Source organism: Lytechinus pictus, chromosome 11 (genome assembly GCF_037042905.1).
Source record: "Lytechinus pictus isolate F3 Inbred chromosome 11, Lp3.0, whole genome shotgun sequence".
Lineage (NCBI taxonomy): Eukaryota > Metazoa > Echinodermata > Echinoidea > Temnopleuroida > Toxopneustidae > Lytechinus > Lytechinus pictus.
In genome coordinates, this window is record NC_087255.1 from 24107820 (window position 1) to 24123313 (window position 15494).

At 35.7% G+C, this 15494-nt stretch overlaps 1 long non-coding RNA gene across 1 annotated transcript; it reads right to left on the reverse strand.

Annotated features, from left to right (window-relative positions):
* Positions 1–2423: 2423 nt before the first annotated feature.
* LOC135155883 (uncharacterized) lies at positions 2424–6193 on the reverse strand. The gene is made up of 3 exons (XR_010294993.1): positions 6150–6193; positions 3644–3910; positions 2424–2872 (listed from the first exon to the last, which is right to left on the reverse strand). It is a non-coding gene; the product is annotated as an uncharacterized LOC135155883 (long non-coding RNA).
* Between the last annotated feature and the right edge of the window lie 9301 nt (positions 6194–15494).

Below are 15494 nucleotides of genomic sequence, written 5' to 3' on the forward strand. Positions count from 1 at the left end.
AGGTAATTTCCCATAAATCTTCAAATTTGTTCTATTCTTTTTATATTAAATAATTTATGCCTTATCCCAACATAAATAAACACTGAATGTTCAGTGCATGTTTGAGCTGCTAAGAAAAAATTTTACAGGCCGGCTCGGGTAGGAATCGAACCCACGACCATCTGGTTATCAGACAGGCACCATACCACTTGACCACCGAGAAGCCCGATGGCTGGTAGCTGGTTTGATTCACATAATAGCAGCAGGTACAGTACTGTGTTGATATATCACATAATAGCAGCCAATAGCCATCGGGCTTAATTCCTGGTGGTCTAGTTGTATGACGCCTGTCTAGTAACCAGGAGATCGTGAGTTCGATTCCTACCATAGCTGGCCTGAACATTTGGTGTTCACTTATATTTGGATAAGGCAAAAATTATTCAATAAAATTAAATCTACCCAACGGAAAACCTTGATTGATATTTTCTATTATCATATTGATCACTCTCATATATGCATCCAAGAACCATTAATATTGAATCTACAAGCAATTGTGACAAGAGACATGAACTCTTAGACCTTTGAACTTCTCAAGTCAATGTCATAATGTATGCATTGTCCATATTTGAAATTGATCTATCGAAGTCTTTGGTTTATCACAAGAACAATTTCATGCATACACTGACCTACAATCAAACTTGATATATGAAAATAATTTTTAGTATTCATAAAACACAAGAAAATTACTAAATGGATAAAAAAGTTGTAAGTATATGACCTTTGAACTTGGCCCTGCAACCCCCCCCCCAAATTACCCCCCCCCCCATATCAAGCATATATGTACCAAGTTTGGAGTTACTTCCTCTAACATTCCTTTAGTTACACAAGAACAAGATATTTTAAGGCATACTGACCTCTGTGACCTTTGACCATGTGACCCCAAAATCCAATCAGATCATTCTCCCTCTATTATGTATATAAAGAATGTACCAAGTTTGAAGTTATTAGCTCCAATGGTTAAGTTATCACAAGAACAGGACATTTTAAGGTATATAACGACCTCTGTGACCTTTCACCCGTGACCATAAAATCAAAACAAAGTATTATCCCCCCAGGATATACCCTCATACCAAGTTTGATGTAAAACCACTCCACGGTTCTTGAGATTTCGACAAAACAAAACGGGACGGACGTACGGACGACCCGAAAACGTAATGCCTCCGGCCACTTCGTTGGCGGAGGCATTAAACAATCATAAATATTCTAAATAAATTAAGAGTTAGCACAGATATGTCAAGCTTAATTAAGTATGGAATGCAGAATGATGTCATATACTCCTGAAAACTGTTTTTTTTTTTGCTGTTGATCTTATAAGATTTGGTTTGACTGAGAAGACAAGGTAGAAAGACTATATGTATATACAAAAAAAAATCCCTGAATAAACTAATAAATTAATGTACTTTTCACACACAGAGGTAACACAGATATGGCAAGATTAAAGGACAAGTCCACCCCCCCCAAAAAAAAAAAAAAAAAACCTTGATTTGAATAAAAAGAGAAAAATTCAACAAGCATAACACTGAAAATTTCATCAAAATCGGAAGTAAAATAAGAAAGTTATGACATTTTAAAGTTTTGCTTCATTTCACAAAACGCTTATATGCACACCTCAGTCGGTATGCAAATGAGGGAACTGATGACATCACTCACCCACTATTTCTTTTGTATTTTATTATATGAAGTATGAAATATTTTGATTTTCTCGTCATTGTCATGTGAAATGAAGTTTCATTCGTCCCTGAACACGTGGAATTCAATTATTTTAACATTTTGTGCTTCAGGCAAGGAGGTCCTAATCATCAAATTCGTAAAAATTGAAATATTGTATAATTCAAACAATAAAAAACAAAAGAAATAGTGAGTGACATCATTGGCTCACCTAGTTGTGCATATCACTGTTTTGTTGAAAATAAGCGAAACTTTAAAATTTCATGCTAGTTTGATTTTTCTCTATTTATTCAAATCAGCATTTTCCTGGGGTGGACTAGACCTTTAATTTGAAGATTAGAGACATTGAGTCAAATTTTCAAAAACAGTCAATGAAACATACACTACTCAATGCATCCTCTTCCCAGTAATACATGCTAGCAGGTTTTACATCCATATTTCATACTGTTAAGGTGACATTGCATTAACAAAGATATTACCTGAATTTCACAAATTTACTTTCGAGCTACATATTCCAAAATATATCCAGATCATCTCCTATAGTGGTACATGTTAGCACCAAGTTTCACATTTATATTTCAAATTGTTAAGGTGACAATGTGTTTAAACAAATAAATTTCACAAATTGACCTTTGACCTACATATTCCAAAATCCATTCAAATCGTCTTCCTAATGATGGTACATGTTAAACACCAAGTTTTTACATCCATATACCTCAAGCTGTTTAGGTGATATTGCTTTGACAAGAAAATAACCTGAATTTTACATACAAGGACCACATATGAAGTTCACACCTTACGCAGTCTTGAATAAATTAAGTTTATGAGCAAGTTTGGATAATCCATGTGGAGTTAGAAGTTTCCAATACATTCTGTAAATCACTGTAATAGGGAAACATTGAGTAAGCAACTCTATCAACGTCCGTCAGCATTCAATCAATCTCGGGATATTCAGTATATTTCAAAATCTGGTGAGAAAACTCTGCATAGATTACCTGATCCTCATCAAAGAGCCAAGGATACTTCAGTCGGTCATCAGTGATCCTTGGCCGAGGGACAGAATTTATGATCCATGCCCTTCTGTCTGCCAGTGTCTTCTGCATGCAGAACTCAACTCTCTTGAAGTCTGGCTGCCTTTTTTTCAGTGCTCATCCACTCTATGTGCCTTGCAACAGTGTCAGATTTGGAAAGAATAAAAAATTATACTTAAAAAAAGAAAAAACAAAGAATAAAAAATTATACTTAAAAAAGAAAAAACAAATAGATTTAGAATCCTCATTCATTTAGTTTCTGTCAAATCACTTTTCATCCGAGTCCTTAATAGATATTTACAGCAAATTTTACTATAATAGCAAGTTTTATGCAACGACACGCCAGTCTTGTTGCCAAAGACAAGAACAGAAAAGCTCCACTTGGTCACACTTTGCGACTATCTGTCACAAACACACTGTACCAGTTAACATTTGGTGAAAGACCATAGCAGAACCATATACATGCGAATTAGACTAAAAAATTAACTTTAGGTAAAATCTAACAGAGAAATGCATTACAAAATGTCACAACAATGTAGCCACTGTAAGATTCCTGCATCAATAGTGATACTCAAACATTAGTAAGTTATAATGCAAGAAATATTCTCATATTTTATGCATTTACTCACATTTACTTAATTCATCAACTCTTAAGGTGCCCCATACACGTTTAAAGCGTTTTTACTGGCCAAGTTCTAATCCTCTTTAATAATCCTTCTGGTTGAGTCTCATATATAACTATGTCATGTGAAAAAGAGAAATGCCTTTAAGTTTGGCCATTATCAAGTAAAATATTTATCTAGAAGGATGAATCAATTGCCAAAGAAATTAAATGGCATGCACTTGGGCAAGACTATGGCACATTGAGAGTTAATTGGGGTTTCTGTTTGGTACCAGATACTTACTCTCCACCATTCACCAGTTGCTGTGCACCGAGGACCACAGGTAGTTTGTAATTTTTACTCTCAATGGCCCTGTCACAAGTTCGTCCTCTTCCATGTCTGCAAAATCGTAGAATTTGTCTTGCCATGTCTGCAGGAAAAATATCTTCTTCTTTCACTCCAAATGTTGTGCACACCACCCTAAGCAGCTCCTGTTTTGAGGTCTCCTCTGACTTGTTGGTTACCAACACCCTTCTTTGATTTTGGCCATATATCAATAAAAATTTGTACCTGGAATGAAAAGTAATTGATTTTCTTACTAAACCTGAATTTTGAATAAATAATGTATGCAAAGAGCTTTCAGGATAAATGTGTGTAATCAAAAGATATTGCATGTACATGGACACAAATATTCAGTTTTTGCCTCGATGCAAGAGGCAAACAAGACATATTCCAATGTTTGTCTGGGTTTGTTGATACATATTCCATTCATTTATCTTTTTTTCTAGTATTAGTTTCCTGTCTTCGAATATTAGTAAAATTGAAGGGATGGTCCAGGCTGGAAATATTTATATCTCAATAAATAGAAGAAAATTTACAGAGCAAACTTCTAAAAATTTAATCAAAATCGAATAACAAATAAAGTTTTTGAATTTCAAATGATATTATTCCGGTGAAACAGTTCTAGGCATGTCTTTATGAATATTCATTAGGTTGGCTGGTGATGTCATATCCCCACTTGTTCTTTTGTTTTTTATTATGTGAAATTTGGTTTAATAAAAAAAATTGCTACCAAGAACTAAAACAATTGGATTGACAACTGATTAAGTGGACTAGTTATTTATTGCCTCAACTTATTTCATCATAATGGAGACACATCATTTACACATGTATGAACAAATGAAACATTTACGATGTCATGTAATGACATAAGAAAAAATTGAAATGTGACATCATCAGCCCACCTATTGAATATTCATGATGATGTGCATATTCCAAAAAATATTGATAAACTTTGAAAATCAATAACTTTGTTATTTGATATCCAAGTTTGATGAAATTTTCAGCATTTTACTCTGTGAATTTTACTCCATTTATATACTTTTAGATATAAATATTTTCAGCCTGGACCATCCCTTTAACTTCCCGCTACCAGGAAAGAAAATTGTATTGTAGTCTATTAAAAATTTTGATTTGAAATTAAGATACAGTACTATTACGACACAACGGTCCAGCGATGGTATTTCCATTTTTCATCACATGAAAATTCATTCATTTCATAATAACCAACCATACTTAAAATTCATACAAATTTCAGACAATTCCACTATTAGTGACACATATGGAACAACACTTCCTAAATTAATAACTTAACCCATTTGTGACGAAATTCCACATTACGTGGTTTGGCCTCGGATTTTTCATGAACAGTTGTAGGGCCTATATATGAAAATACCAAGGAGACTCGAAAGTAAACACTAGAACTATTGGCATTACTTTTCTTTTGGTAACAATCATCGCCGCTATGGCTAGGAAAATGCGCATATCTTTCAGTTGTGTACAACTGTGTAGATCTACTATCGTAATGTGCATGCATGCTGTAGAAATCGTCGAAACAAGGAGCCAGCCACGTTCCCACAACCACACTCTGAACTTACCAAAAAAAAAAACAGATTTTCACATGGAAAAACATATACAGACATATGAATTGTACTCCCGCTTAAAAATAAAGGATTTATCAAAACATACTACTTTGCAGCTAGCTGATCCATTGATCAAGTATTACTAATTAAATGAGGACTAATTAACCCGCAGAGACTAGACCCATCAAAAAAAAAGAATACAGATCAGTGGACTGAATGCTGTTGCCGTTCAAAAGTATAACATTAATTAGGACCACCGACACCGTACTCTAACCGTTAACGTAAACTTTAAAAAGTTAAAGTATAGATCTAGATCTAGACCCTAGTCGATAGTCTAAAGTTAATTAAGCCAGTAGGAGATCTAGTACAAAATTTTTCTTCATACTCAATGGCAGCCAACAAGTTTTTTTTTCAGGTAGGCCAAGCGCTAGCCTAAGTTAGGCCTAGGCTAGGGCCGGGACTAGGCTATGAGTACGACGTGTTCCACCATAATAATAAATCTAGTCCAAAGGCAAAGTCCAAGGCAAGCTCAAGCCTATAATAATAGCCATAAATAACTTTTAGGCCCTACATGTAGCCAGCCCCGATGCCTGGCTTCAACTTCAAGTTGAAGTCAGAATACATTTCTAGACCCATGCAACACTCCTAATCAAAATAAATGCAGCAACATTACAGACTAAGGCAAACTCTTGAAATAATCCACTGCACTGACAGTGACACTGCCTGCTGCAGAGTGCAGTACCGTACGGTTCTTCTCGGGCTTGGTGCGGTACGCGCACAATCCGCCGAGTGTTCAATTTCCGAGTCATGCAAGGCCAAGGAGGTGCCAGGAGTGGACTAATTCACGAGAATGCCCAACAGATTACTGATTAGATAAGCTTACTTACCGTTAACTATCTCCTGACAGTTCCATAATTTGTCTGTTCTCCTATATAGTTTCAGTTAAAAAATTAGTTGAATGCAGTTAATTGCCTGAATTTCATGAACTTGAAGCTGAGCTAGCCCTTGGCCTTCGAAGCATTAAGCTGATTGTATCTGCACGGCGCGCGTACGTGTGACGTGTGTGTGCATTTGTCTATGGTGTGTATAGCATACATGTGCGGGTTGTGCGTTACACATGTGGTACTCGGTGGTACTACTAGTACATCGACGCGCATAAAAAAAAGGGCGCGAAAATGAGCGGGAGGGGTGGGGGGGGGGGGCCGGGGGGGCAGGCGGGGAATGCGCGAAATTCGTGTTGAACACAATTATAAAGTAGACAGGTTCAAAATGACAAATGATATATATATACGTATAGACAGACAATGTTTAGTGACTGGGCAGACATATTTTGAAATTATACAAAAAGATAATATAGTCCTATTAAAAAAAAAAAAAAAACACCAGCGGCCACCCCCGGCCCGACTACCTTCAAGATCAACAACAACGGCCCTGCTTAGTTAGTAATTCAGGTCGCAGGCCTTTATAATTTTAGTCATGCCTTTGGATGGCCGAAAGTTAGTCAGAAACCACAAATGGTGTTATAGTCAAGCCTGTCTTTTTACGAAATACGAGTAATGAAAAACCTTCGTTAGTCCACAGCTGAGTTAGTCGTGACAAGCTTTATAGGCCCAGACTAACAAAGTTAGTACCTTGGTAAAACGGGAATTTAATCATGCTTTTTGTAACCAATGTTTTTACACTTTCATTAAACCACGGTTAAAACCATGGTTATATAACAATCATTTTCAAACTATCATAAAACCATGGTTAAAATCATGGTGTATAACCGTCGTTTTCAACCTTGGTAAAACGCAAATTTAACCATGGTTTTGTAACCACTGTTTTGACACTTTCATTAAACCACGGTTAAAACCATGGTTATATAACCATAATTTTCAAACTATCATAAAACCATGGTTAAAGTCATGGTGTATAACCGTCGTTTTCAACCATGGTAAAACGGAAATTTAACCATGGTATTGTAACCACTGTTTTTACACTTTCATAAAACCACGGTTAAAACCATGGTTATATAACCATAATTTTCAAACTATTATAAAACCATGGTTAAAATCATGGTGTATAACCATCGTTTTCAACCATGGTAAAACAGAAATTTAACCATGGTATTGTAACCACTGTTTTTACACTTTCATTGAACCACGGATAAAACCATGGTTATATAACAATCATTTTCAAACTATCATAAAACAATGGTTAAAATCATGGTGTATCACCATCGTTTTCAACAATGGTAAAACAGAAATTTAACCATGGTATTGTAACCACTGTTTTTACACTTTCATTAAACCACGGTTAAAACCATGGTTATATAACCATCATTTTCAAACAATCTTAAAACCATGGTTAAAATCATGGTGTATAATCGTCGTTTTCAACCTTGGTGAAACGGAAATTTAACCATGGTTTTGTAACCACTGTTTTTACACTCTCATTAAACCACGGTTAAAACCATGGTTATATAACCATCATTTTCAAACTATCTTAAAACCATGGTTAAAATTTTGGTTTATAACCGTTGTTTTCAACCTTGCTAAGACGAATGTTTAACCATGGTCTTGTAACCAATGTTTTTACACTTTCATTAAACCACGGTTAAAACCATGGTTATATAACAATCATTTTCAAACTATCATAAAACCATGGTTAAAATCATGGTGTATAACCGTCGTTTTCAACCTTGGTAAAACGGAAATTTAACCATGATTTTGTAACCACTGTTTTTACACTTTCATTAAACCACGGTTAAAACCATAATTATATAACCATCATTTTCAAACTATCATAAAACCATGGTTAAAATCATGGTGTATAACCGTCGTTTTCAACCATGGTAAAACGGAAATTTAACCATGGTATTGTAACCACTGTTTTTACACTTTCACTAAACCACGGTTAAAACCATGGTTATATAACCATCATTTTCAAACTATCATAAAACCATGGTTAAAATCATGGTGTATAACCGTCGTTTTCAACCATGGTAAAACAGAAATTTAACCATGGTATTGTAACCACTGTTTTTACACTTTCATTAAACCACGGTTAAAACCATGGTTATATAACCATCATTTTCAAACAATCTTAAAACCATGGTTAAAATCATGGTGTATAACCGTCGTTTTCAACCTTGGTGAAACGGAAATTTAACCATGGTTTTGTAACCACTGTTTTTACACTCTCATTAAACCACGGTTAAAACCATGGTTATATAACCATCATTTTCAAACTATCTTAAAACCATGGTTAAAATCATGGTGTATAACCGTCGTTTTCAACCTTGGTAAAACGGAATTTTAACCATGGTATTATAAATACTGTTTTTATGCTATCATAAAACCATGGTTTAAATCATGGTTTTATAACATTGATTTCCAACCTTAGTAGAACGGGAGTTAAACCAAGGTTTCCTAACCATTGTTTTTATACTACTATGAAACCATGGTTACAACCATGGTTAAATTACTATGGTCTTTTTTCACCAAAGTAGAACGATGATTTTGTCATGGTTTTATAACTATTGTTTTTTAACTTTCTTAAAACTGTGGTATAATGATGGTTTTTATAACCATGGTTTTAAAATCGTCATAAAATGACATTTTTATCATGTTATTATAACTATGGTATTTTAACAATGGTATTACCACACTTCCGCCACACATTTACCTTGGTTATGAATTTAAAACCATGGACTACCATCGATCCATTGTAAAATCGCCCCTAACCATGGTTATACCATGATTACGGTTGTAAAACCATGGTTTTTTTTTATAAGGGATGTGTTATCCCTATGTAATTGAGTTATGACCTAAGAACATGTTCCAGTCGTGCGTAAAGCTGTTCGTAACTTTACGAACAGCTTTATGAAACACACACCTGCTCCATTAGGGAAAATCCATGCAAGAATTAGTAAGTACTTTTGAATATTACAAGAATTTTCCAATGTCTTTATTGGGATATTTGCAGTGTGAAAACAAGTGGCAATAAAAATATGTCATTCAAGAGGTGAACCTATAAGAGGACAATGTGTATTCTTTGATTTTTTTCTTATTTTTTCATTGTTCTTTATGGAAATCATCAGCAGTACTATTTCAGTCATAAAACTCGTAAAATCTATTGCTTTTAATCAGTAAAAATAAAACAAGATGCATTTATAAATTTTGGCCACATTTAGACTTGCAATGGATTTGTACTTGAAATAGGTCTGACATTCACTTGCAAAATGTTATGTAACTTTGGAATCACTCACCCCCATGTCGCGAAGTTGGTCTTAAAAGTTGCGACCCAATCTTTTCACATTACCGATTTATTGTGAAAAATGTTGATGGGGGGCAAAAGCAGCCCCCAGAATATTTGCAGTATTTGACTGTTTCCTGTACTGCATTGAATGGGGGCTATAAAGCCCCGGGGAGTGGCTGTTTTTGCCCCCTTTCTATGCAGTACAGGAAACAGTCAAATACTGCAAATATTAGGAAGAAAATGTAAAATTTAGTTTCACAGAAAATAAAACCAATTTCATATATCACAAAAAAACATATGGTGTTCGAACTCTGAGCAATATTCCATTAGCATTTTGGTCATGCTTCCTCATCTCCTTGGTGATTCTCACTTCCTTTTAGAATAATGAAACCTGACAAATCGGACATATGTTTCGCATTTCCCTCATTTGTTCTCAGAAAACTGTAATTGTGGGAAATATTAATTGCACATTGAGGTAAATACCGTTTTTGCTGATCCCTTGATCAGGTTCCTCCCATTTGTTACTAACATAGACGTAAGGTGGGTCCGTGGTAAAGCTAAGGCAAATTATCTGTATTGTCTATTTCCTCAAGTTGAGTATCAAAAAAAGTTACAACTGCTTTAAAAAAGATGTTTTATTTTGGGTGACAACCGTAGTTAGCTAAAATGGGAAAGAGTTCTGTTTTTATTTTTAAATATATGAAATTGTAAACATTAACATAGCACTTTTAAAAGAGTAGTTCGGTCCCATAGCGCAAGGTTAGCAATAGATCACAGGCCTACTCTTGATTTTGATGATTAATTGTACATTGTGGTCAATGCAATCAATCCTAATGATATATATATTCATTCTACAATGATTGCTAATCTTTGTGTTACTGTCCCCCAGCTTGTCCAGACATATTGCAAAGCAGCATTCACCTTTTTCGTGGATGTGGCTCGGATGCATCTTATTTCAATTCATGGAAGGTCGAGGACCATAATAAACCTCATTACCCAAGTCGCACTCGATCCGCATCGCCAATCTTGTTTTTTACTTCTGGCGATTATAATTAATGCACTTATTCTGCAGTCAAAAGGTGTTGTTTCCCATATGCAGGAACTGCAGGGACTTTGCACGATGATAATTGGCCGATCCGTTTCCTTGTTGCACTAGTAATAACTAATAATATGGACTATTTCTGAATTTATGAACACGACTTTATTGCTGTGCCGCATTCAATCCAGAATATTTGAGGCTGAATTCATAAGGGGTATTATAAGGGAATGGAATATGAGGTATGAAAGAATGTTTCAGGAAATGAGCTGGAGATATTCACTGTCCAACCAGAAAATTTTGAAATTTTGCACGAAATAAGATTTATAGAAAGTTGCAGAGACAAAGTTATGAAATCATGTAAATGAAATCAAAATGAGTCTGTCTGCTAAGTTTGGAAAATGAAGCATCTTGTAACACAACCAGGTATACCACATGAATTATGATCTATTCTGGGATGGTTCGAAAATTTAGATAAATATTCAGAATGTGTAAGTTAGCTACGATTTATTGTCAAACAATAGAATGTGGACATTGAACATTGCTGTTCAAATTTGGTAAATTGTGGAGATTTTTTTACCTGATTGCTGTAGAATGCTTGCAAGCAAGCAACCAGAGGACCAATGGCGTAAGGTCCTCTCTGAAGGATCTGGTAATGAGGATTAATGCCTTACCAAAGGGCACTAGCGCACCAAATGGGAATCGAACCCGGGTCACTGGAATCTGAAACCATGCTCTACCGACTGAGCTATCGGGCCTCCATTACAAAATGAAACATTTGTAAAGTAAAGATGCTATTTTTTTAACAAACAAAAATATTGATCAAGCACAACTGTGCTTTAAACTAAATAAGAAACATGTTTCTACTGTAACAAAAAAGTTTTGATTGAACTCAGCCTTTGAGTGAACACCATAGAACAATTGTTTGTTGTACATGTACCATTTTTGAACAAGCAGGGGGGGGGTGTGGTAGTAGCTTAGGCAGAGACCTTGATTGGAGCATGGAGGCAGGGGCCGCGGAAGCAGGGGGGGGGGGGGGGGCTGGAGGGGCTACAGCCCCCCCCACTTTTTTCCAAAACCATGTACAAAAACGTAAAAATTATCATATGATTGTGATTTTTTGCATGGTCAGCCCCCCCCCCACTTTGAAAACCGTTCCGCGGCCCCTGGGAGGTACCTCCATGATTGGAGTGAACTAGGTGTTCGCACTGGAACTATTTCAGATATTGAAAGTCACCATATAAAACATGAATGGAATCATGATATCTCATGCATGATCTCTGACACTTTCTTTTGTCACCATAATTGCAGTATTCTGGATCATCCAGTTGTTCATGATCAGCGTTTCAAGTCAAATAAGAAATGTATGCAGATGGATCAGAAAAATGTTTACTCAAAATTTAATAACTTTTAATATCTATCAATGTTATTATGTAATCTTTTATGACGAAATACTGTTATGTTTTAATCTGTTTGTTATTCTTTTGAATTGTGTTTCCTGCTCGTCAGTCAGAAACATATAAAGTTGTAAAAAGCGTTGCTCTATACGCAATTATGTCCACTTGAGTAGTGTTGAGTGGTCTACTTCAGAACAGATGAGGTAAAATACAGGATGGAATCATTAGCCAACCCTCCATAAAACAAGGGAGATAGGACTCCACTTTTTTCCCTTGTTTAATTAACAAAATGAGACCCTGGGTGTCCACTTTGATTCATCAAGGGTTATTGTTCAAAGTGTTAGAGAGAGAGTGAGAGAGAGAGAGAGCATGGGGGTGGGAGGGAGAGGTACATGTATAGACATGAATAGATGAACTACAGAAGCTTTTAAGTACTATCGACTTGTTGAGATGGCGAAATAATTTATCCCGCCAAATCGACAGAGTAATGTTATTTTGTCAACATGTCAAGATACGTTATCTCGCCCAGTCAACATACAAAAATGTGTATGTTATCATGGTGAGATACGTCATCTCGACAAGTTGACAGATTCAATTTTATATTCACAGTGTGGATATGTGGATGTTGATCTTTAGCCGGCCTGTATTTGTTTCCAACTGATGTTACGCGTGCATGCTGTCGATATAAAGCTGAATCTTGAGGTAATAATAATAATAACAACGCGCCTCGGAATAGATATATAGATGGCGCTATATAAATGCCTATTATTATTAATATTAATCTCACCATTTACCTTAAATGTATCAACATGGCGAGATAACGTATCTTGCCATGTTGATATACAACTTTCATATGTTCGACTTGGCAAAATAATGAATCTCGTCATCTTTAAAAGTCGATGGCTCTTTAAAGCTTCTGTAATGTAGAGATATAGAGAGAGGGAGAGATGGTGAAAAGGCGCAGTGTGACAGGAACAGATGAAAACTTCCACACTTAACTTTAGCAGTGAACTTAACTCTTAATGATGTTGGAAGTCAGATCAACCCCATGCCTCCTTGGAATCAGAAAATTCAGAAAAACATGTACCCTTTAACGACCATAGCCAGGCTTCTCTACTTCCAGTAGAGAGCTCCATTGCCCGCTGCCGAAGATGAGGATCTTCAGCAGTGAAGTGAAGAATGCTTGCTTGTAAAGTTAACCCGTTGCCTGCTGGAACCAGATTATGTCTGTTCAAAGCACATGGGCTTACAGAATTCAGCAGACAACAGGTTAAGCGATGAACTTTGGCGGAGAAATGGGGAAGAACTCACTCTGAGAAGGGCATGAGAGCTAGAGATGGGAAGGAAGAGAGAGAGAGAGTTACAGAGACAGCAAAATCACTAATTGAATTCTTCTCGTGTGTATTTCTGGAGTGACAAATGTAATAAATGACTTGAATTGAAGAGGCGGGTACGGGAAGCAATAGCGTCGCCTTCTCAGCTCCTTCATTTCAATTGTCCGATCCAAAGTCCCTGATTATCATCATGCCATTCACTTGATAAATTTCCTGATATAAATGAATTGCATTCTAAAAAAAGGGAGAAAAGAAGAGAAAATTCTGGATGACCACTTCGAAAAGGAGAAGTAAGTGGCTATATATTCATAAAGTCATTTATTTCCTTTGATTTTCTTGCTCTGACAGTTCTTGAAGACTATCTTCATCAGAACGAAGTGAATGCTTCTAGTCAATAAATTTTCTGATCCAATGAATTAGCCTGATCAGAGAATATTTGCTTTAGCCGGATATTTTGCTCGAAAAGTCAGCCCAAAACATCTTAGAGTTGTTTCCTGAAGAGGCATCATAATAAAACAAAAAGTTTTTTACTATTTTGCCAGGCATCTTCTCCAGGCTTTAATAAGTTAAGAGGCCGTGAAATTTGACACCGCAGTGTAGACATTCTACACATACACACAGTGTGTGGGTGTGTGGAGTAGCACGCCCAACATGTGCGAAGATCGCTTCTTTAAGATTCGTTGTGTCCCCACGTACACTGAAACCAGTTTAACGAGGCAAAGCGGAGAAACCAAACGCGCATGAAATTTGTAGAAACCCCATTTAGATTCCTTTAATCTATATATATATTTTTAAAGAAATAATGTTTAAAGGAGAATGAAACCCTTGAAACCAGCTGAATCCATATCAAAGAGAAAAATCAAAGAAACATATTGTTCAAAGTTTGAGGAAGATTGAATGAATAATAAGAAAGTTATGAGCATTTGAATATTGAGATCACTAGTGCCATGTAGATCCTCCTATCGGCAATGCGACCAAGATCTGTGATATAACAAACGTACAACTCCCTCATTACTTTAGTACTTATTTCACTTATATTCTCATTTTTATAGAGTCTATCACAAGGTGAGGTGTTCTCTTTATGAGAGGACAAGTACAGAGGTTTCACAACATTATATCATTGATGAATCGTTTGTCATATGATTAGAATGAGCAAAAAGAGATGTTTTGGGGTATATTTTCAGTGTCCAAATGGGAGAGTTGTACGCGTGTGACATCACAGATCTTGGTCGCATTGCCAATGGGAGGATCTCCATAGCATTAGTGATCTCGACATTCAAATGCTCATAACTCTTTTATTGCTAGTCCTATTTTACTCAAAGTTTTGTTGATCTTATTCTTTGATTTTTCTGCTTTCACAAAAGCTAACTTGCTCTAAGAGTTTCATTCTCCTTTAATCTTTCAGTAAAATTTTTTATTCAAAGATTTTATTTCAGGAATTTAAGTCGTATTTTGAACTCAAGTGAGTTTTCCCTTTGCCCTTGTGCTAATTTGTATGCGACCCTTGTTATTGGTAAATGAAAAGTGATATGGAAATTCAATATATCAAGAAATGATGTCTCTTCATTATCAATATCTTTGTTGGCTGTATGTTTCATAACAGATTTAATTATCTTTTGTCAAATTCAAGTAATCTTTTAGGCCTTCTGGTTAAAATTAGTTTTAAACCTCTGCATTGATCAATTCATGACTGCACCTTCAGAAGTTACCCAAATCATTTGTGTTCTTCCAATTTTTTGTTCTTTCCGTCCAAGTCACACTTGCCTATAGGGTCATTTCAACATGTCTACACATTGGAGCAAATGATTTACATTTTATAGATTGATGAAGTTGGTAAATACTAATAGCCCATGACGCATGCATATACATTTAATCAAACCGTCATTTGTGTTTTATATAATTAATTACCCCTAATCTGCATTTGAAATGAAGGGACCGTAGAGACGGACTTTTAATTAGAGGTTGATGTCGGCTTTGATATCTGCTTATTACCCCTATATCTTTAGATGATTCCTTTTCACGCAAACTATCCCTATCGTCCTATATCTGTATTTGTTGGTGATGAAATTAGAATGGCATTAAAGCTGCAAAAATAGTTTAAAGTGTTGATAACTAATACAAGGAAGAAAAGAGAAAAAATTCAAGAACATTTATTAATACAGATACCTGGGGGAGGTACATTATAACGCCCCTTCTCCTCTCTTCAGAGATTCACTGTTGTTG